Source organism: Falco punctatus, assembly GCF_963210335.1.
Source record: "Falco punctatus genome assembly, chromosome: 12".
Lineage (NCBI taxonomy): Eukaryota > Metazoa > Chordata > Aves > Falconiformes > Falconidae > Falco > Falco punctatus.
In genome coordinates, this window is record NC_137592.1 from 29818864 (window position 1) to 29841127 (window position 22264).

The following is a 22264-nucleotide window of genomic DNA, read 5'->3' on the forward strand; positions in this document are numbered from 1 at the left end:
AAGCGAGGGCAGGCCGCCTTCCCCCAGCAGTCCGACAGCAGGCTCTGTCACTGGCGCGCACCTGTCGCTGCGGCAGCCGAACGCCGGAGCCCGGCCGGGTGTGCCGCGCCGACCGGGCCTCCCGCCTTCAAAGGGGAGGGAGTCGCGCCTGCAGGCCTGCCGTCCGCCCCAGGCCCCTGCTCGCTGGGCCCACCCTCCACCCCAGGCTCGTGCTCGCCTGCCCTCCGTCCCAGGCCCCAGGCCCCTGCTCGCCCAGAGAACTGGGCCAGCCCTGGCAGCAGGCTTCACCATGCCATAAGCCCTGTCAGGGTTTGAGGCGAGGAAGGACACTGAGGTAGGTGGCCATCAGCCGCATCCCCACCTCAGTGAAGCTATGACTGATAGCACCTGCAGTGTGCCAGGCCGCTCGAGTTGAAATCTTTGTGTGACACCTTAAAATATTGCCCATGATGGAGATGAAAGATCAGGGAAGAAAAAGTGTTTGTAGCCCTTCTTGGCCATTGGTTATGTGTTATCAATTCCCTGCCAGTTTTAATGGTTCAGTGCTCTCACACAGATTGTATCCTTGGCAGATAAATCATGGTCTTGGCCAATACAATGGAAAAAAGACTTTTGAGTTGTTGGTATGAAAAAGACCTGAAAAGGGGTGGTTATTTTCCTTCTGCAGGGCAAGCCATTGCCATTTTAAGGATTTCTGAACAAGAGCACACCCATGGTAGAGAAAGTATATTTCTCATGTATGGAGATACCTGGGTTTATCTGTGTAGTCTCACCAGAGGAGCTGCAGTAATTGAAGGAAGGAATGGCTCAGCCTGACTCTTCTGTCATTTCACTTCAAAAGGCAAAGGGACATCTCTGAATGCATGGCAGGCAGCACATACTTATATACCCAGCTGTTCTTCAGCTGTGTCTTGCAGGGATTTTGTCTTTTACAGTTAGAAATAGCTAGGCAGAGGGGTACACAACTGCCTGCATGAGGCTACACAGTCAGCAACGGGTCAACATTGATATGTTGAGAACTGCTGTTTGCTTTGGGCAGACCTCCAAAAAATCAGATCTCTTCAGTATGGTCAGCTCTGGCCTGATCCTGAACCTGTCATCAACCTCTTTTTAGATCATGCAAAGGAAGCGAAAAGTGTCAGAGCAGTCTTGTCAAGACAGCAATCACCTCTCAGTTAATTGCATGGGGACAGCAGAAGTGCTAAGAATATTGGAAGGCATGCATAAAGACTGCACCTAGGGCCCCATTTACCACCATCAAATGGAGGACATAACTGGTCTAACATGCCCTGTTTGTTAACAGATTGACCTGATCTCCTGTTGTGCCTCCCCAAGTAACTGTGAGCTTTGGCCCCGATGGATCTGCTCAGTCTCGTCACAGGAGCTACGTGAAGGTCCGCATCTTAATCATCGTTACAAAGCTCCCACAGAGATCACTGTAAAAAAGGCCAAAACAAGAGGAAAAAGAGGTGAAACAATGGTGCTTTAGTTGATATCAGTGACTGGGTCTTATCCAGGGACCTGTGAGCTCTCTGCTTAGCTCTGCTGCTGAGGCGTGCATACATCCCTGGGTAAGTCTGTTCTTTCTGCCTCATTTTCCTTCTGTAAAATGGGGAGAGCAATGCTACCTGCCTTACAGTGTGGTTGTATGTTTGCTTAAGTGCTGTTCTCCAGTCTGGGCATATGAAGGGGACGTATGTCTGAACATTGCAATAGTCATAATAATTTTACCATGAAAATAAAGCAAAGCACAAACCTATGAATGCAATTTAATTCTGAGCAATAGGAAGGGTAGCTGTACCAATCAGAAAGAAACCAAATTGACCATGAGACAAGCAGAGAATGGATTAGCCTGTGCTGGACAGATGGTGCCAGGGACTGATGTTTTTATTTCCCTTGCAGAGGAGCTTAGAGGAAGGGAGACAGGGGAGGGTGAAGTAGGGCACATTTATTAGAATGAAGGAGCAGGCTGTAGCAGCTCCGCTGAAAAACACCAAAAGCAATTTCCAAATAGTTTGTAAGGGACAATCTTCCTATCAGCTACAGGGTGAAAAACAGGAACAGCAATATCATACTGCATGGCATTCTTCATTTTCAAAGCAGCCTGAAAATGTTAATTAATCCTCCTCTGACACAGAGAAATGCAGTACAGTCAGCAGTCTGTTCCTTTACTTCTTAAGTCAGTATTTGGGAAGACACTGGGCCTTTTCCACAGCTGATTGATATCACGATAGCCCAAATGACTCTTGAAGAGCCAGTCCTCTGTGCAGCCCTACTGAGCAGAAAAGGCTGTGTTAGATCTGGAACTTAACAAACCAGAGAGGGGGAACATGCCTGCATCCAGTAGCCTTAGTGAGGCTCACCTTTAATATTTGTACCATCTAAATCCATTTTCCAGCACTGTGAGCAACTATCAGAAGCGTTTCAGAGAAAATTAGGTGAGTGAGGAATTAATCACAAAGAATTGTGCAATGAAACTCGGACACTAACATATTGATCTAATTAAAGCCTCTGACAAAACTTAAGTGGAATGCAGCAGGACCTGGGTACATCCCACTGAATTAGTGTCAGGGCTGGGGGGATGCTTGTGCAGACCTTCTCTCTTTAAAGAGAAAATGTTACAGCTTAGTGGTTTTTACTCCTACTTGGCCTCTGGAACCACTATTAATTTTCCAGTATGCTTTTGGATTCCTATGTGGCAAAGCTGAGCCTACCAAACCAGGCATGCCTGAGGTGGGACAGCAATCTAGTGGCTTTTTCCATTGCTGTTTCTCCCATGCCCGGGATTTCTGGCAGCAGAGAGGAGGCAGCTGAAATATAGGGCCAGACTTACAGGCTGTGATCTCTCTGAGAGGCAGCTTGACTCTTAGATGCCCCCTCTATGCCTTCTCAGCTTTGCCTCACATCAAAGGCTGGGTTCATCCCTAGCTGCTTTTGTTATTTGACAGTGCAGTGGCTACTGATAAGCTTGTGTTTTTCCAGTGGAGATGGTACAGCCTGCAGCTTCATTCTCAAAAGTAAGCCTACTGACACACGAAAAAATTAATTACCTTTCATTTTCCCTCACAAGCTGACACCTACTGCTTTTGACTTACCTGAAAGCTGACATGGGCACAAACACCATTTACAGCCACCTTTTCAGATGGCTGTATTTTGCCAGGGAAAATTATTTATGCAGTTAATCTTGACATCGGAAGATGATGATCAGTGATGAGGAGGTCCCTCAATGCCCTCTCCATAATGGCAGAGCTGGTCTCATTACCCTGTCATCATACCTAGTAGCTGTTAGCCAGATTTTAAAAGTTGTTTAAGTGTAAAACCCAAAGCACCCAGGAGCCATATCAAAGAAAGAACTTAGAGGGACTCAGAATTTACATGCCATTATTAAGATGTCAGGAACAGAGACAGTAGCAGGCCCAATGCCAGGGAACATGCAGCGCTCTCCTGCAGAAACGAAGAGTCATCGTTGTGAACAGCACAGTTCAGGGAGGTCTGCAGAGGGACACAAATCACCCTGAAGCCAATCAGTATTGCAGTGAGCAGGACTCACTGCCGTTCCCTAGCAAAGAAAGCAAGGTTGCCAAGTAGGATGGGTGGTGATACAAACATATCAAAGATGGGATGGTGATCTTGCAGGTTTTGTTGCATTGATAGGCCCTCTTTTTTCAGTTTTCCACAATAGAGGACAATTACTGAAATAAGGAGAGATTTCAGGTTGTGGTCTCCTGTAAAGGGTCAGGCTGATTATTATTCTTTCTGTAAACAGGCTCCCATAACCCCCTTATCTTGCCAAGGGACAGGGTTACTCCATCCCTCCTTCCTGGAAAATGCTTAGAAACCTGGTCCTGCTCAGAAGGATCATCAGAGACTTGGAGGACAGGCTACCTGTATGACAGCTGCATGCTTCTGCTTTCCCTTGCTGCTGTTTCACAAATTGCTGTACAGTGGCAGTGCTCTGCAAGATCTTACAAGTTTTCAGACCTTTTATTTTGGGGAGATTTTATCCAGTGTCCAACACATGGATAATAGCCATCTGATTATGCCACTTCCTCCAGGCAAAGTCTCCATCTGATGCACACGCATGTGAGTGGGGGGAAGATGCAATGGGGCAGTGCTGCACTGACCCAGCTGAACAGGGCCAGCAACGATCCAGCTGCCAACTCCCCTGTATTTTGCACGAAGTGATTTCAAGTGAGCTTTCATCCTTAGCTGAGGAGGTGAAGCTGGAACCACTCCTTTGGCACAGAAAAACATCACAACAGCTGTCTGCCAGGAGACGAGATAAACATTTTGGGGGAGAGCAGCTACTCCGATGCACGATGCACGTGGACTTCATCAAACAGTCTGGGCTGTCCCTATTGTTTGTGAGCACTGGATGAGAACAAAGACAGATTGGGCTAGAAAGGGCCCCACACAGAGATATTCAGAGCACATACAGAATAGGACACTTTAACGGCTACACTGGTTCACCATTTTTTGATATAATCAAAGGAGTCTACTAGCTTGGAAATATTACATATACACACCTGAGGCCCAAGGGAATTACTGTGACTGTTTCTTTTTGTGATTGCACTTACCAAGCGAGGGAACTGGGGATTAGAATTGTCACTTCACAGACAGGAGTGCAAGGGGAAAAAAAATAAATCTTTGTAGCATTATCAGTCTTTTTCATTCGCTGTTCCTAGAGCTCTGGGTGGGGTTTCCTAGCTTGTTTCCTTGAAGGTTTTGGTGCTGATTCAATATTGCTATCAGTCTTTTAACTGTACCACCCCCCTGCTCAGGAGGCAGGATTTTGTGTGCCAGAGGTAAGCCTATTTAAAGGGAAAGAGCCAGTCCCACTCTAGACTTACTACTCTCTTTTGTACATAGATACATACCCAAAGACATTTATCAAAGATGCTCAATTCAGAGGGAGCAGAGAGCAAAAGGCAAGCAAAGCCTGGGGAAGAAACAAGTGGCACACATAAAAGGGAGAGACCAGACATGCAAGGGAAAGGGGCGTGGAAGCCTACCCAAGAAATACGTTCATCCATACCACTGAAAAGGGGGGCAGCGGGGCGAGGCTTGTTTTGTGATCTTGACAACCTAATAATACTTGGTTGTAGTCAAAAACTCCTGTAAAGGCAAGCTGCATGTAAGACCAGGAGGAGAGCTCAGCAGGTGTGTGTCCATGTTTAAAACCAGTCATCAGGATAAAGAAGCCTTGAGAAGGCAGCCTTCAAACCCAGTTTTCTGTCCAGCAGCCTGGCACATGGGTGGCACCCCCTTCCTTAAGGCACAGTGTGTTTCAACAAGTGAAACTTGTGAGAGAAGCCCACATCTGATGAAACAGAAAATGCCGAGCACCCTTTCTGCAAACGCTTTAGAGGTCTGCGAGGAGGCTGTCAACTCTGAGATAAGCTGTACAGCTGAGTAAACAATAATGTATTTGCCTTGGGGACAAACTAGGAGAGATGATACATTGTTTATTCCAGGGCATTACTGACACCACCACAGATGTGAGAAAGCATTTCTTTCCTTCCTGGGTACAGCAGTAACAAAAAGCTGGAAGCTATTTGCAGTTCTTACCTTGTAATGTGAAGTGATGAGACTGTACTTACACAGTATCATGCGCGTAAAGATTTTAAAGTACTTTGCTGAGCTAAGTAGTGCAATCCTTGCTGCATAGATACTAATTAGGAGTACAGGAGAGGCAAAGCAAACTAGCTGGAGCACCTTGCCCTGTGCAAAGTCTTGAATTGTGCTGTTCAGGCTCCAGTTTGACTGAGAGCCCAAGGGAGGGGTGCTTGAGGGCTTTCATGTGGTCACTTGCTGATACAACAAATAATATAATTATTCAGCACATGTGATTGGCCTTACACAGGACAGGCTGCCAGTTAGGCTAGCAAGGAACTTGATGATAAAGGTAGCCCGAGTCATTCATAAGCCAGTGAAATGGGTGGAAGCAAGAAGAGTAAGGAGCTACAGTGTTAAACTCAGGTGCGCCCACAAAACTGTAGAACAGCATGCATGTAAGCAACCCACAACATGCCTGATTCAGTTTTATTATTTCACTGGGACTACACATACAGATTGCTCACATTTGGCAGAGATGAGCAAGCTTTCTTCCTAGACTTGCAGGACATGATGCAAGGGGGAGTTGGCCTTCACAGATGATTATGCATCAACAAGCACATCACATCACAGGCAGACAACAGGGCATCAACGGTACCTCAGCAGGGAGCTGAGCTACAGCAGTGGCAACTTGGTATGGGACCTGTACCCCCTACAGAGCACGGGGCTGAAGGCACAGCAGGCTAGGTTCTGAAAGAGGAGGGCTTTAACGGAAGAGTTGGACACTCTTTCTGAGGGGGCACAAAGCAGGAACAAAGCAAACAAAACCCAGTAATTTGCCAATAAAGCATGGAAGAGTATTCCATCATTACTGCTGTTGCATCATTATTAGTCAAGCTTCTAGGCATCTGTTAATGTGACAGCTAATTATTATTATTATTACAGTGTTTAGACAGATTTTTAAAAGGCATCATGTAGGTGCCTCACTCCCATTCATTTCAGAGCAACTTAGGCAACAGGGACTTAGCTCATAGTCCAGCCTCAGCCTGGAATGTGGGAGGCTAGATGAAGCAATCATCCCTTCGTGAATCTCTAACCAGCAAAAAGCAAACATACTTTTACAGGTGCCCTGTTAAAATCTAGACTGGTTTGAAAAGACTCATTAGACTGAACTAACCAATCTAATGCTATATCTTAGCCCTTGAAAACCACGCTGTGAAAACCAGTCTCAACCTTATGCTAAGCTGTGAACAGGAAAGACCATAGCATACCTGAAAAGGTGTGTTGTGCTTCTTCCTGTTGAGTTCAGATACATTAATCATATAGCGACAAAGAGAAGGTAGCAGTAAGAAGAAGATACCAGCACGGCCAGATGAGGGTTAATAGGCAACATTAATGGAGAAATACTGCTGTAAGGTCTGCAAACCTGGGAAAGCATCAGCAGGAGAGCTGGGTGTTGGGCTCTGTCAGATGTCACCTTTGCAGGCACAATGCTGTTGAAAAGCTGCTCTGTCACGGGCAGTATGGTCTTGGGTAGGCTATCAAGATAGCTTCTTTGTGGGCCAGTTAGTGAGGTTAACGCTGCAGGTCTAGAAGGAGGAGCACTGAGAACATGTGGTCACTGCACGTCCAAGCATACCCTGCGGTTTATTAGAGCTTAGGACACCAACAGGCTCCAAATTCACCCTGTGCAGAGAGATGGCAGGAATGCCCAGCCCATGCTTACTTACACAAACCAGCCACCCCCTGCATCCACTAACTCAACAGCATTCAAAAAGCAAACCCCAGAGAGATGAGTAGATAGATATGAAGAAACCTGTAGCAGACAACAGAAGGGAGCCATATAAACCTGTTCCTAAAATAAAAAGGAGGAGCTGTAAGCTACAACTAGGTACATTCCTCATGGGACTCATTTTTCGCAAATATGCATAGACAGCTCTGCATGAGTGAAGATGGAATGCCACAGGTGGCTGGATATCTCGGCGAAAGGTGCCACATGGAACTAGCTTCTTTCAGTAACTTAAATGAGGGCAGGCTTAACTCCAGAATATTTGCCAGGGAACAGCAATAGCCTGCTGTTGCCAAATGGTGGCTAAGCCAGGAGCCAAAGGCAATCCTAACACAAGCACCGATGGAGCACAGTCCCACAAGTCCTAAACGCAGCAAGCAGGGACAGACACTGGTAGCAGGGTCCACCAACAGCCCCAGACACAGCATGTGACAAACCAGGTCCAGACTCCATGCAGGAGCAAGAAGACCAGAGGCAAACTGTAACATGCACCTGAGAGACCCATCCAGGAGAAAAACTACGTGCAGCAGAGGTCCGCAGTCCATCCCAAAGGTAAGGCTGCAGTACAGCTCAGGCAGAATCCAAACAACTGCTCGGCCCAGAGGTTAAATGGAGCCCTGGAGCCTGTGGCAGGGAGTGTGGGTGGAGGCCTCAGGTGAGGCTGGTCATGCAATTAATGCATTTTAGTGCCCTCGGGACCGTGACTGTATTTTAGAATTAAAATGACATCACTAACTGAGGAAGTGGATGATAAGAACAGGTTAATTTGAACTTCTCACAGTACAGCACTTCTGCTGGCATTTCCTAATTCTTGTTTTTTTAAAAATTCAGCTATTATAATTTAGTAGGACCTTTCTCCATGGAAACGTACTGACCTCAGTCTGGTGGAATCTTGGGTTCAAATCTCATCAGTTAGCAAGAGAAACATGTCTGATCTCATTCCAATTCCTTGCAGATTTTTGCCTAAAAAATCATGCACATGCTTGGCAGTTTCTAATTCACTTTGGGGAGATCCAATGTTAGTTGAGAACAAACTAAATCAAGAACAAGCACACCACAAGGACTGGGATGCTTTTAAACTTGGTACTTGATTGACCTGTGTTTTCTTCTTTTCCTGACACCCCAGTACCAATTTGGCAGTAATCTCAGAGCCCTTCTGTACTTTTCCTCCCCTACCAGATAAAATCTGGTAGTCAAAACTGCTTGGGATTTGGGGTTTGTCTGTTGTGGTTTTTTTTCTTGCTACCTCAAGCTGAGAAGCAAACTCAGAACCTCACAGTGTGCAGACAGCGTAACTGCTTGTGAGCAAAGGGAACTAGCTGGCTTCTCCCAAGCTGTGTAAGTCCTGAGCAAATGTGTTTCTGTTTGGAAGACTTCTTGTGGGCAGCTCCCAAAGGAACAGAACAGTGCAGTACTCCTTCCCCCAAAATAGCAAGCAAACAAGATAAATCCAGTGATGCTTACACACAAAAGAATGGCAGCTGATGAAGCAAATGGAGCAGCTCAGAACTAGGGGCAGAAGAGCAAAATGACAGAGCCAAGAGATGGATTAAAAATAAATAGGTCAAAATCTGTCTGAAACACCAGGAAAAGCTTTCTCTGGCAAATTCACTTCAGCACCTGCTAAGTAACTGACAGCAGAGTTGAACCATTTGTCAGGCAGGTGAGTTTTCTGTGGTTGTTAATTACCCCCCCGGTTCTGAAGATAGCATATGAAGCATCACATTCCTGCTTACATCCTGAACTTCTAGGACAGTGATGCATACATAAGCCACTGTGAATTGTCATACAGCAGTCCACGGGCAGCCCACATACTTGCATCTGTGCTCGCTCACAGTTACTAACAGTTGTCATTAGCTCCAGAAAAATGAACATGGTGGAACTCGGTCGGGGTGGGGGGTAGTGTGCCATGACTCACTGAGTACGCCTGTGAGCAAAACGTCAGCAGACACAATTGAGACCAACAAGAGATGGTTGCTAAATGATCAATTTAAGCTAATCAAGACTTCATTATTCCTGGGGTTTTATTCTGGGTAACCTGGGAGGGTTGTTTTGTTGTTTGGGGTTTTTTTGTGTGGCATAGCTCTGTCTACATTGACTCATCACACTTGAGGGCAAATGCTCCTTAGCCCTTGTTTTAGCTATTAAATTACTGCTACTGCAGCTTGTTTGTTTTATCTATTCCTCAGTTCTTTGGCCCACACCTGCAATCTGATCTTTCATTTGCATGTAGGCAGTGGCAAGCTCCAGCTCTGAGTTAGCTGTTGAACACAGGAATCTAGGTAAAGCTGAGACGAGGCTTAGAAAAGTAAATGAAATTGAAACCTAGAGAAATTTGTGTTGACACCGCTGCTTAGAGTAAACAAACTGAGCAAACAGTGAGCTGAAACAACTGTGTATATAAACCATTTCAAAATAGCCTGAGGCACTACATTAAGGCAGATGACCACCTTATGAAAGAGGCCTTTCATGCATATCTCACTGTAGTATCATAACACAATGATTTTCTTGCCTCAATCAAACTTTGAGAGTTTCTTACAGATTGTGCCTCCTCGCTGAGCTTGGTGTGCTTGATTCCCTGCTGCTTTGCTTTTTGTGGAGTCATTTGAGCCTGAGCTAAGCTATGTGATCTCTCCTTTCTAAAAAAGCATTGTAGAATTATAAATATTCAACATGAGACAGTGTGGTTTAGAAATCAATTTTTGGCTCATGACAGCAGCTCTCAAACTGAGACCCACAGCACTGAGGAATTCTTTCCTACCAGCTGAGCAGGATTCAGCTTTCCAACCAACACTGGTCTTTTTCTTCATTTCTAGAAACCAGTATATGTCAAGTGGAAAGGGAAATAAATATAGGAAATAATTTTCTGATGTTACTCTCCTGTTAGTTTTACATATAACTGTTGGAGCTGTAGCAAGACTGAGCTCTGGCTGGGAGGGAAAAGGAGGCCACCTGTGCTCTGATGAACAGGGGAGGAGGTCTCCACAAGGCACTCGAATGAGTCTACAGCAAGAAAAAGGCTGGTAGAATTCGAAGGCTTTGCTGTTGGTCCTACAAGCAAATCACCCTTTGTGTTCTGTGTGATGGCACAAACCCATCTCAACTTTTTTTTTTTTTTTTTCTATACAAACTCATATATTGAAGCAGAAGGGAGGTAAAGGATTGGCTTACATCCAGGCAAATAAGTTGGGAATAAACATCCCTTCAAAGTACAGAAGAAGCATATGTGATGAGATGTGATGAGTAGGTGCAGTTTATTTCTCCTGTCTCCTGCACTTGCTGTGAATGCAGTCTTGGGACCCGCACTGCACACCACCTTGCACTTTGGTGGGAAGAAATCAATTCCCAGCTTCGTTCACAGGCATTTTCCACCTCTTTCCTGTTTTCAGCCTTGACCCTGCCCTCTGAGGCCCCCACTGGGACCTGGAAGCTGAAAGTGAAACGTTTCAGGTTGTGATTGTGAATATACTTGAATATAGCCTTCAAACCAGTTGAGATGCTAGTGAGAAAGGGGTTAATCCATTCCCGGGAGGGAGTAGTCTGCAGGCAGGGATTTGCAAGGCAGTGGGGGCCAGTGCCAGATGTGAGGGAACAGATTAACTCACCGCATGCCCGGTACCACGGAGGAGCTGTGCATAATTGATACCTTATTTTAGCAGGGAACAGTTTTTAGAATGGTGTCTATAATTAAGAGCTTAGATTAAATCCACCCTGATTTGGAAGAGAGAAGCAGAGAAAACAGCTGGGACTGTCTGGTACCATAGTGGTCTGGGCTTTATCCTTTCTTGAAGCTGAGGGAAGAAAGCCTTAAAGAAACCAAACATTTCTGTCACAGTTACCCTGATTTTGTTAGAGGCAAACAGAAGCTTTTCCTACCCCGAAACAGTGTGAATTCTGATAAGTGCTTATTTTTAAAACGTGTGATTCATAGATACTTATTTTTATTTAAAGATGAATTGTTTTCTGGGGGATTTAAATCTTCCTTGACAGTGTTTATAACTTGAAATGCCACAAAACAGGGCTGTCACATAGCAATTGGAGGATGATACTGACGAGAAGAGAGAAACTGGCTATACTCATTCCGATAGGAAGGAGCCGCAGACAGCGAGCAAACGCTGCTAGAAGCAACCTCGAGAGGTCACCTCTGTTGCTAGGCAGGATCCACTAACACAAGCAAGGAAAGGAAAATCAGCCTCGGAAGATAATTTCAGCTTTAATAATTCAGCCGGGTGCTGACACTGAGGCACAGATTTGGTCTTTAGATGCTGATTTTTATTGTAGATGTAACCTTCCTCCGTTCCTTTTCTCTCCTAGCCTGAATCACTTTGAGCGGGGAATGATTCTCAGCCCAAGCTTGTGATTGACGTTGTCTGCAGTCAGCATCCATGCCGGTGGCCACCATCGTGATCCCAGAAGTGGAACGAAACCACCTGGAAAATTTGAGCCAAAAGGCCTTGTGTGGACAGCCCTCCAGGGAGACAGCACTTTTTAATTAACTGGCAGAAAATATCGGTAGGGAATGATTGCCAGTTCCATGTGAGGGGAGCAATCCCAGCTGCACGCTATAATTTCTGTTACCTGTACAGTGGAAAAATCTCACACTATTAGCCCCTTTCTTCCTCTCAGAGGAGCTAAAAATATGCTTTTTGAAAAACACAGGGTGATACTGGTTTGGAATGGGAAAGGGAAGAAGCAAAGAAATCTGGGACCTATATGGAGGGCACACTGACAAATTTGCAGTGTTTTCAGTGACAGCAGTTTGCAGGGAATATTAGGTTCTGAAAATCATCATCATCTGTCCCATAAGTAATTATTAGAATGGATTAGTCACTACTGGCTTTGGCTGGGCTTTTCATTTGATTTCCAATAAGAGGCTGCAATCTCCGGTCCTGTCAAACCTGCTTGTGGCACACTGGCCAAAAAAACCTCTGTGAGGACAACATGGTGCTTGTCTTCTAGGCAAGAGGGTAGTAGAATGCCGAGTGGCATTTTGGGGGTACAAAAAGAGAGCTGTCTGTTCTTGGACTGTTTGTTTTGTTTGGGTTTTCTGTGCAGTGAGAGGCTTCTGGGATCTGGATAAAATGTGAAAACGTGAGTTCTTAGAAAAATTCCTGAAACATATCCAGCTTGTTGGGTTACAGGATCCTGATACCAAACCCAGGTGGCTTGTATTGGGCTAGTGAGATGGATCCTACATGACCAGCCAGACCTTGCTGCTGTAGAGCAGGTCTGGTGCTTGCCTGCCACAAAAACATGGGGCTGCCAGCTTGATCCAGTTCAAGAGCTACACCAAGGCCCTCTGAGCCATCTCATCAGCTGGGCAGCCTAGGGAGCCGGGCTTAGTAACCTCGTCAGTTGTAATAATGGAAATCTTCCCAACTCAAGACTCACCCTCCAGAGAGAGAAAACAAATATTGGCTTGAAGAAACAGGGTCAGCAGCAATCTCAGACCTTGGAGTCTGAGAGTGATCATAAATCTTGGGAAACCCTGAAAGAAGTCTTGCACTCATGAATTTGGTGGCTCTCATTCACACTTTCAGCAGATGTTTATCCAAATGCTATCAACTGCTGGCTGCAAACGGATTAAAGAGTACAGGAGTCACTGAGGTATCTCTTACCTAGAGCTCAGTTTTAACCATTTCAAAGTGTAATTGCAGTTTGCACCGTACAGTAAACTGCTCTTAGTTACTCAGTTACTTTTTCATGGTTCCACTTTTCTGAAGGATGATCTGCAGATCCTCCACATACAATGAAATATACTGGCACATTTAATCAGTGTGAATTGATTCCCTGAAGAATTGCTGGGAAACAGGATTTAGAAACAAGAGCTGAGCATGCTGCAGTTGCCGATCACATGCTGGGATATTTTCTTTCAGACTGGGCTCCAACAGTAGCTTGTATTTGCAGGCATGGAAATAAAAACAACACAGATTGGGAGTAAACAGCATTCAATAATCATATTGAGATCTAGAATCCTTTATTTCAGAGAGGGAAGCAAAAGGAAGAAAAAAATAAGAGAATGAGATAAGGGCAGATCACATCAGAGGCTATGGGGTAAGCCACAGTTCTTGTTGGCATCCCAGCAAAGAGAAGTTTAAAGGCAGGATTTGAAGGAGGATAATTTGCAGATGTTTACAGGGAAGATGAAACGATGGTGGCTGTAAGAAGGCTGGTTGCCAAATCCCACCATCAAGTGACTTATGATGAATAGCATAGTCCAGGGTTATGCCAGGGTTTGCATTGCTTCCACATGCACACAGAAGAGAAATAATGAACCAAGTTGCCTTATCCCTTCAGCTGGTCACAGGACTGCTCCTCTCTGTTCTGATGAGGATGAGCCACTCACAGCTTCACTCTGGTTCCTCTGCCTCCGCTCAGCCCACTGAAACTGGCTCTGCCCAAGACTGGAAGGCAGCTCTGCTGGGGACAGGGAGAACTGCGGAGACCCCGGGCCAAGTGCATGTATTAGTTGCTGCAGGGACCTGGCAGCCAGAATACTGCTTCCAGGGAGCCAGGGAAGCACCTGTTTTGAAGGACCCTCTTAAAACCTGCATTCCTTGGTGTGGCACAAATTGTGCAGCAATCTGTAACTCTTAGGCCTGAGCCTAGTTTTTTTGAAAGGGAGGCCCATCAACCTGCTCCAAAATGTGCTCCCTGCCTAACTTGGCTGCCTCTCTCTTCCAGTGTCTGCCACCCACGGATAGGCTCCTCTCCCTTTTCCTCTCTTACTGAATCCACTTCACCTTATAAGCTGCTGTGAACCTGGGACATTTCTCTACCTACAGCCCTTGTCTTACTGACCAGCCTGCTGCTCCGCTCTAAAGGCCAGATGCTATTGGTGAATTTGCATGGTTTAGGGGCTGGTAGGAGCTAATGCCCATAGGGAAGCCCAGGCTACTTCAGGTCAATGAGATATTAGATTCCTCTCTTTATGACATTTTGTGGCTGATTTTGCTGGAGAAATTGTTGCAGGAATATATACAACCAGTTCTCCTGAGTCCTGCCACTATATTGCTCATGACAGCAAAACCAGTATCATGGTTGTGGAAAATCAGAAACAATTGGACAAGATAATGCAGGTGCAAGGTGGCTGACTGGTTACTTAAAAGCCATAATTTTCCATGTCTCGATGCTGTACTGGTCCCAGATACATTACTCAATATCTCTCTCATGAAACTGCTCATGGGAGCTGTTCTCATTCAGAAATCTGGTATCGTGTTTGAGCTCTTGGGCAGCTTGTAGCTCTGTTCTCTGGTGCCTGTGGCTGGCATCTAAGCAGTTCCAGTTTTCTCCAGCAGAGAGGTCACTGGCTGGTTCACTGACACCTTTTACCTGGGAGAAACCTGCATTTTGATCCCATGTTTATAATGTCACCACGTGATTCTATTGGGAAAAGCACAGAGCACTTGAATGGAAGAGACTAGGATGATGCAAGTTTGTAAAGGCCTGCCATTTAAATATTAAATATGTTAGTGTTCAGAGTTTCTTCTTTCCGAAAAGTTGTATTTTCCTGCTTGTGATATTAACCATTAAGGCTGTTGAGTTTACTGCACTTTGATAGGTCCCATCCCAGTATGGACTAGGCCCTGTCCCAGTACAAACTGGATTTCCTCAGTCCTGTCCCAATACAAACTGGCAGCTGTAGCCCAAAGCCCCCAAGCCTGAGGATGGCAGGGAGTGTGCTAATCTTTGCTTTGGTGTTAGCCAGTCCTGCTAGGACTCTCCTCCGAGAAAGCTGGACTCGGTGATTCTTATGGGTCCCTTCCAACTCAAGATCTTCTGTGATTCTGTGATATTGTGATGAATTTTTATTGCATAATTAATTATTATATTAGATATATTATCAATATTTATTATTGCAAAAAAACTGTGGTGCTTGTTACGTGTGTGCAGTGCTTGGCTACAACATAATGCACAGTTATATTCCAGCTATGACTGAGTTGCTTTATCTCAGAGGCGATCCCTCTGTGTGATGGAGAAGCAGAGTGGCTGCGATCTTCAGGGCTGGAGTCAGGTGAGGATGGTGGGGACGGAGGAGAGGAGGAGGTCAACCACATGATAAGATATGCCCTGGAGCAGAGTTCTGGACAATGCAACCAGAATTTGTGGAGAAGAGCAGTTCAGTTGCCGTAGCCAGGAGTGGCAGGTATGGCAATAATTCATAGGGCTTTCATGGTTTTGAAGCCAAAAGAGACCTGAGGCTGTAGCAAGCATGGCTGTCTGTATTTGCTATTCTGAACCAAGAAGGACAGTTTAGCCTGGTTTTCTAAGGAAACAAAGCTTATACTCTCATGCTGTTTGTCCATCTGTTTCCCCTTTGGTTGTTCCCCAGCAAATCTGGAACCCATTGGCCAAGGTCAGCCACATTTGATACTGGGACAGATTGTGGGCACTTCCCTCCACAGAGAGCTGGGTGGCCTGATGCAGGGGAAGGCAGGGATCACCCAGCTCTTTAATTGAGAAAGGCAGCAGCTGACTGGACGTGAGCACCTGTCAGCCCACGCTTCGCTCTGGGTCCACCACAGCTTGTGCCCAGCCACGGAGCCTGGGTAAGACCTGGGCTACCAGCGGGTACTAACTGTGCCTGGTGGGGAGAGTTTCCTTCCTAACCATTGCACTAATCAACTTAACCCTGCAAGATGACATCTGATAAGCTTGAGCTCTCTAAGAAAATATCTTATAGCTATTTTGTGTTTGGGTGATTAAAAGCATCCTGATCAGAGATTATATATTATTAAAACCTTAATTTTCTCAAGAATCTGTATTTTGACTTGTCAGTATTTTGAAGAAACCCTTTGAGGGACATCTATTTGCAAAGCAATTGCAATTGCTATCATGAACATATACCCCTATCAGTCCCTTTGTCTGACCTCACACCGTCAGATAAGCAGGCTTAGCCTTCAGATGTCTGGAGGGATTACTTTATATCTGTCTGTAGCAGTGACTGGGATAAAGCGATCTTTTCTGCAAATACAGTTTAGCCTTTAGGAAGTTACTGCTTACTCGTGCGTTAACCTCAGATAGGAGCAGGTGACCAAAGACAGGCAGACTGCAGCTTGCCTGTGCTAGTGAGCTATAAATAAAGAGGAGCCTGCAGCTACCGTTGCCTGTGCTGTGCTGCAGGTAAACATTTGTCCATCTAAGTTTAGTGAGGGCAGCGTGCACTCAAAACGGTTGACCACGAATCCCCACAGCAGAGTGCAATAAAAATGTTTTGGTGGCATCAGCTGCCACAGGTTATTAAGGACTCCAGGGGAAAAAAAAAAATCAAGTTCATTTTCTCAATGACATCTGGTTGACACAAAAAATTAGTATTTGATACCAGAGACTCAGATAATGAAGGGTCAGAAGGCAGCTCAGGGCATCACCAACCTCCACTTCCTAGGCTGAGGCAGGAACAAGTACTTCAGATCATCCTAAACATATTTCAAATAACCTAAATGGAAAATATTCTACAGTCTTCCTAGGCAAACCTAATATTTGTGATACATTTTCTTTTTAAGGAGTATTCCATTCTCACCCTCTGATTTGCAATTCTCCCTTAAGTGTGTCCAGCCTCTGACTTTGATTAAAACTGCCCAGGGTGTCGGGAGCTGCTCTCCTATTTCCAAGTGACTTTCCTAGATTGTAAATCTGACAGCCTCAATGGTTTTGAATATCCCACTTCCCTTATACATTCAGGATGGGGGTCACTCCTGATTCCAGCTTTTCACAGACTTCTGACATGCTGATGAAAAGCTAAGGACCAGAGAGGCTACAGTGTGGGACAGGTTGAGAGAAACCCGCTTGCAGGCTCCATGCAACACCCCTGGGTTTTTGCATAGCCACAGCAGGGTGACTGATCTACCCTCTTCATCCCTGAGTGTCTTTGGTCCTTTCTGTTGCTGTAAGCAGTAATGGAAACAAGTTCAGAGAGGGTGTGCATACACCAGCTTATTCTCTTAAACCCTCCCCTGGCATCTGGGGGCTTTTTGGCACTGTTTGGGACAGGATAGTAGGCTGTATGGTTTGACACAGCAACAGCAATTCTTATGTCCGGTGAGTTTGTTTGATTTGGAATAAGGTAAAACCTTCATAGTTTGAGTGGGAACATCAGAACCCATCTAAGAGGCTACTCAAAAGAACAGCCTGCTGAGGCATATTTGGCAGAGAGAGCGTGACTCAGTTGGGTAGGATGCAGAGCACTGAAGAGGACAAAAGGGGTGACCACATCACTCCGGCACCACCACCACCCCCTGCCACTACTTTGCAAACTCCTCTGTCAGCAACACCAAACCCAAATTTTTTACTATTGCCTCTAAGGCCTTTTGTGGCCTCTTTTTATGCAGTCCAGATGTCTTCATTTCACGAAGGACAACAGTCACATTGACTAGATGTTCTTCATACTCTGTACCGCACAGCAAAGGAGCCTCTCCATTTAAAACACCATGACATCACCTTCAAGGTCATCCTAAATCCTTCCTAAAATTCTTCTGTCATAAGTTCTGGGGAAAACTCTGTGAGCATTAGACCGATGTTGCGCGCTACACACGCTGCCAAGCATATCACTCAGCCCTGACCCACTACTTTGAGCATGGCTGATCTCTGAGGTAGCATCTCTGTTGTCTTATCAGGCAGGGTTGCTGGCACATGGCCCACCTTTCTCTTCTATGTATGTACAGTGGTACCCAATACAAAACCGGGGCTCTGAGCAGAGATGCAGGTAATAAGCAAGTTGGTTAGAGCAAAATGAAAAATGAGTGTCGGTCCTTTCCATGTCAAAAAGCTCTTGAAGCTTTGTTAATACAATTTCAGTATTATTCTTTATGGAACAATCCTGCTTAACCAAGATGACCCACCAGACTTTTCCCATCTCTAATTTTAATGTGGCTTTATAAAATGGATACGTTTGGCATGTCATCTGGAAACATTAACCAGGGAGGTTAAAGGGGTGAGGCTCTTGGGTTTAAAGCATTCATTTAGTAGGTAGAGAAATGAATTGGCTAAGTGCTAGCACATTTGTCATAGGGCTATTATACCTGATTTTTTTCTGGGCTGGTTATAAGCTATTGGTTAATGGGGTAGAATTAGATTTGTACAGAACTCTGTGCAGATAATTTTCTTGGAAAACATTTTGAAGAGCCTGCCTGTCCAGAATATGAGCTGTGATGTTCCTCTGCTCTCTGCTTGATTGCTCCTTAAACAGCAGGACTGTGGCTGCAAGTGGTAGCCTGTGGCTCCTCCATTAAAGTTTCTGCACTAGCACAAGAAAGCTGCAATAAAAAGGAATGACACATTAATGTAGAAGCAGGCTCAAAGCCCTCAGATCTGAGCATCACAGGACATTAAGGAAACCTAACGTTTGATCTAGAGCAGGGCTGCTTGGCCAGAGGAACCTCAGGTCCAAAATCATCATATCTTCAAATTATGGGTGCAGGCTCTTTAACTTGAGCTCATCTGTCCTCGTGAGATGAATCCAAATAAAGCATAACACCCAGGAAACTCCCTTGCGACAGGATGTCAGAGAAATGTAGGGTAATCTCAAACAATACAAATACTAGGTAATATAAAACCTGGGTGGAGAAAAAACTTCCTATCAAATATGCCAAAAGCTGTTCTGCACCAGTCACAGCAGAAGAAGCAGGGAGATTCCCCATTTTCCCTATATTTTCCCATGAATATTTTCCTCTGAAAAGCTCCCTGCCTTGCCCATATTCTAACATCTCACTCAGTCAGGCTGAGGAAGGTACATAAGGAAAGGTCTGGGATGTTCCAGGGTTATGAAGCATTTAATCTCCAGGACGCTGTTATCTGAAATTGGTTGAGACGCTTTGGACAGAAATAGGTCCCATCCTAACAGACAGTAAAGGGAACGTATGATATCTTCTTTTTTGCTGATGGGCAGGAGTCCACAAAATCATCACCAAGAAGTTACAGATGAGCTTTTTTTAGTCCTAGCAGTGAGTCTGAAGGATGGTTAAACCACAAAAATGTTCTACAAAATGTGAGGGGCAACTCCCTACAGGCTTAGGAGAAATTATTCACCCATAGCAAGGTCATGGGGAGGGGGGTGTTATTCCTTCTGTACATATCTCCTTTGCTGTTCCCTTTTTTATCAAACAAAAATGGCCTTCTCTTTCCACTGTATATCTTTGTCCTTACATACGTTCCTTACCGAACTCTTCATATCATGCTGTTTTGCCCTTTTTCCCTCACTTGTTACACTTCCCTCAGCAAACAGAGTCTCATGATGCGCCCTGTGGCTGGAAGGAGCTCCCCCAGCATAACCCTGGATCTCACTTGCTGTTCTATGTTGAAATACTTCTCAGGAAGCCCAAATGCTTAAAAAAAGTTGGCAGCCCGTAGGCTGACGTGCTGCTCTCATGTTGGCTTGTCTGGTAGCTTCTGCTTTTACCCCTCAGCCAGCCTGTGCTCATTTTTCCTGCCTTGGAGGCTTTGGGAACGTGTTGGCCATTTTGCTCTCTGTCTCGGCTAGCGTGAGAGTTAGGCACTCCGATTGGTACCCCTGTATTTTATGAACATAATGTTAATGCTGGGAAGAGTGAGCTGCTTTAGGGCCGTGGCTTGACAAGTTCATTCATGCTGAACTGGAAGTGGACCAGGGCTCAAAATAGCCTGTAAATGCCTGGCCAGGGGAGGCTGAGACAACAGGCACCCGGCTTCCTAGCAGGTCCTCATCTATGTCGCACGCAGCTACTGTTGGAGGTCAGGGCCTATTTACTGGAACATGATGTGACTGCATCGCTTCTGTTAAAATACAAATAAAGAACAGTGTCATCCCAGTGACACTGAGAACGGTCCTTTTAATGAGGTGCATAAATAACAGACTGTCTCACTGAAAACCCATAACGGTGTCAGTACAAAACAGGGGATAATAAGAAGGACATGCCCCCAGCTACCCTATTAGATATATTTGCTCTCTCTAGGTTTTGTCTCAAAGTCCCCACCACTTCCTGGGGGTCTGCAGAATGCAAGTATTCAGGTTTGAAACTGATACAGAATCATGGAAATGTTGGCTGGAAGTCCCCTCTGCAGGTCTCCTGGTGAAAAACATTTTCCCTAAAGCCCAGCCTGGGCCCCCCAAACAGCGAACTGTCACCACCACCTATTGTATTGCCCGCTACGGCTGAGAACTTTTTGGCTCTGCCACCTCTGTACCTCCCCAGGGGGGGTGGCAGGCCACGACTAGCCCACCTCCCAGGCACCCCTCCCCGGCCTAAGCAAGCCCAGCTCCCTCCACCTCTCCGCAGGGGCACGTCCTGTGGGCCCCTGCACACACGGGCAGCCCCCACTGGGCCCGGCCGGTTTCCCCACATCCCCCTTGACCTGGGAAGGGGATCCAAGGCTGGACACAGCAGCCCAGGTGTGGCCTCACCACCACCAAGCGGTCCAGAATAAATAATGTCTCTCTGTGCTGCCTGCCTTCCTCCTACCCAGCAGCTTACAGGCTTTCTGAGTGAGGAGCTGCTGTCAAAAGCCCCTCATGGGTTCTTTTCCTCCATGAAGCTTTCCAGTACCTTTTTGTGCCTCTCTAAAGATTTGCATCTACAGTCTCCTCTGGCAAGGCATTTTACAGATTTCTTGCCATGTATGAAGAGCCACATCCTCCTGCTTGTGGAGAGGTTGCTAATTGCTAGTTTCATTTCTTGTTCTCCTACAAGAAAGTGCAATAAACGCTTGTATGGTATTTATCGTCACCCTGCTCTTCATGATTTTATGGTTCTTTATAGAAGTGATAACAAAAGAGAGGACAAGAGTACGTTTCCCTGTGGTATGTGACTCCCCACACTTCATTTGAGTGTCAGCTTTAGGGACTCTTTCCCATCTTCCATTTTATTCTCCTTTGTCTTTATGGCACTCCGCCAGTAAACAGCAACTAGGAGTAGCTGAGGCTATAAACAACCATTTCCCTGCTCATTTACCTGTGTTGTTCTGGCAGTTGCTTAACGGTAAACATATGATTCACTGACACATTTTAGATAGCAATGTTCACAAGTTTTAATTCCTTGCCTTTGGAAGACAGGCTAATACAATTTTCCTCTGCATTCCTCCAGGCCACAGAGCCAAGAACAGCCACAGGCAGAGGTGCTATCAAGACTCTCAGCTGGATTATCATCTGAATTTCATTAGAATTGTGACTAGTGTTGCGATGAGTTTGACTGGGGAAGAAAGCAACTTAAGCTGTTAAAGAGCTGCAAAAAGAGATGTAATTCTTTGTGAAAGACTTCTTGCTCTGTTAATCTGGTGTTTGTGTTTATGCGGACAGTCAGTATGCATCCTCAGTTTTAATGTCTGGTCAACATACGTTGTTTACATGATTTAGAAGTTACTGGTCTTGCAGACAGTTTGACATTCAGCAAAGAATGGGGCCTGAAGGGGTGGAGATAACCTGCAGGTTAGGAACAACCAGCTGAACCCTACAAAAGCTCACCCTGATCTCAAGGGGATCTTTGCTAGAGCAAGGGATTCAGGCTGGGTCTGAGGGAGAGGTAAACTTCTAAGCCACCTATCTGAAGCTGACACAGGCAGGAAGCTCCGGAGTCCTCAAAAATCTCCTGTTCATCCAAGACCTGCTAGAATTAAGCTGGTCATCTCCATGTGAGTGGGAAAACTGATGTAGTGTATAGCTGGCGATGTCCTGCTAATACTGAAATGAGGGGTTCCTACTCTTCACTCTGTTGACTCGGTTACCCTGAGTCTGTCACTAATGGAGGACAGTGTTTGTCCTGTGAGCAAGAGATGATGATGCAGAAAGGACAAACAGCTGTATGGGAAGTGGAATTACCACAAGGCTGACAGTTACCCTTGCTAGGGACTTTTCCCGTGCCTATTAGCCTATCCAAAGCAAACTAAGCTGCATGTTTGGGGCCCACGAGGTTAAAGGTGATCTTTATTTAACGCAGAGGTGTGCTGATAGGGAAG

At 45.6% G+C, this 22264-nt stretch overlaps 1 protein-coding gene across 18 annotated transcripts in view; it reads left to right on the plus strand.

Annotated features, from left to right (window-relative positions):
* LOC308072247 (ankyrin repeat domain-containing protein 9-like) overlaps positions 1 to 22264 on the plus strand; it is a 39808-nt gene that overhangs the window by 1701 nt on the left and 15843 nt on the right. For 6 of the 18 annotated variants that reach the window (XM_080408857.1, XM_080408841.1, XM_080408843.1 and 3 more), the window contains exon 1: positions 1 to 22264. This exon is cut by the window's right edge. The gene's annotated coding sequence lies outside the window, so the exon portion shown is untranslated. The other 12 variants (XM_080408844.1, XM_080408847.1, XM_080408849.1 and 9 more) reach the window with 10 other exon arrangements.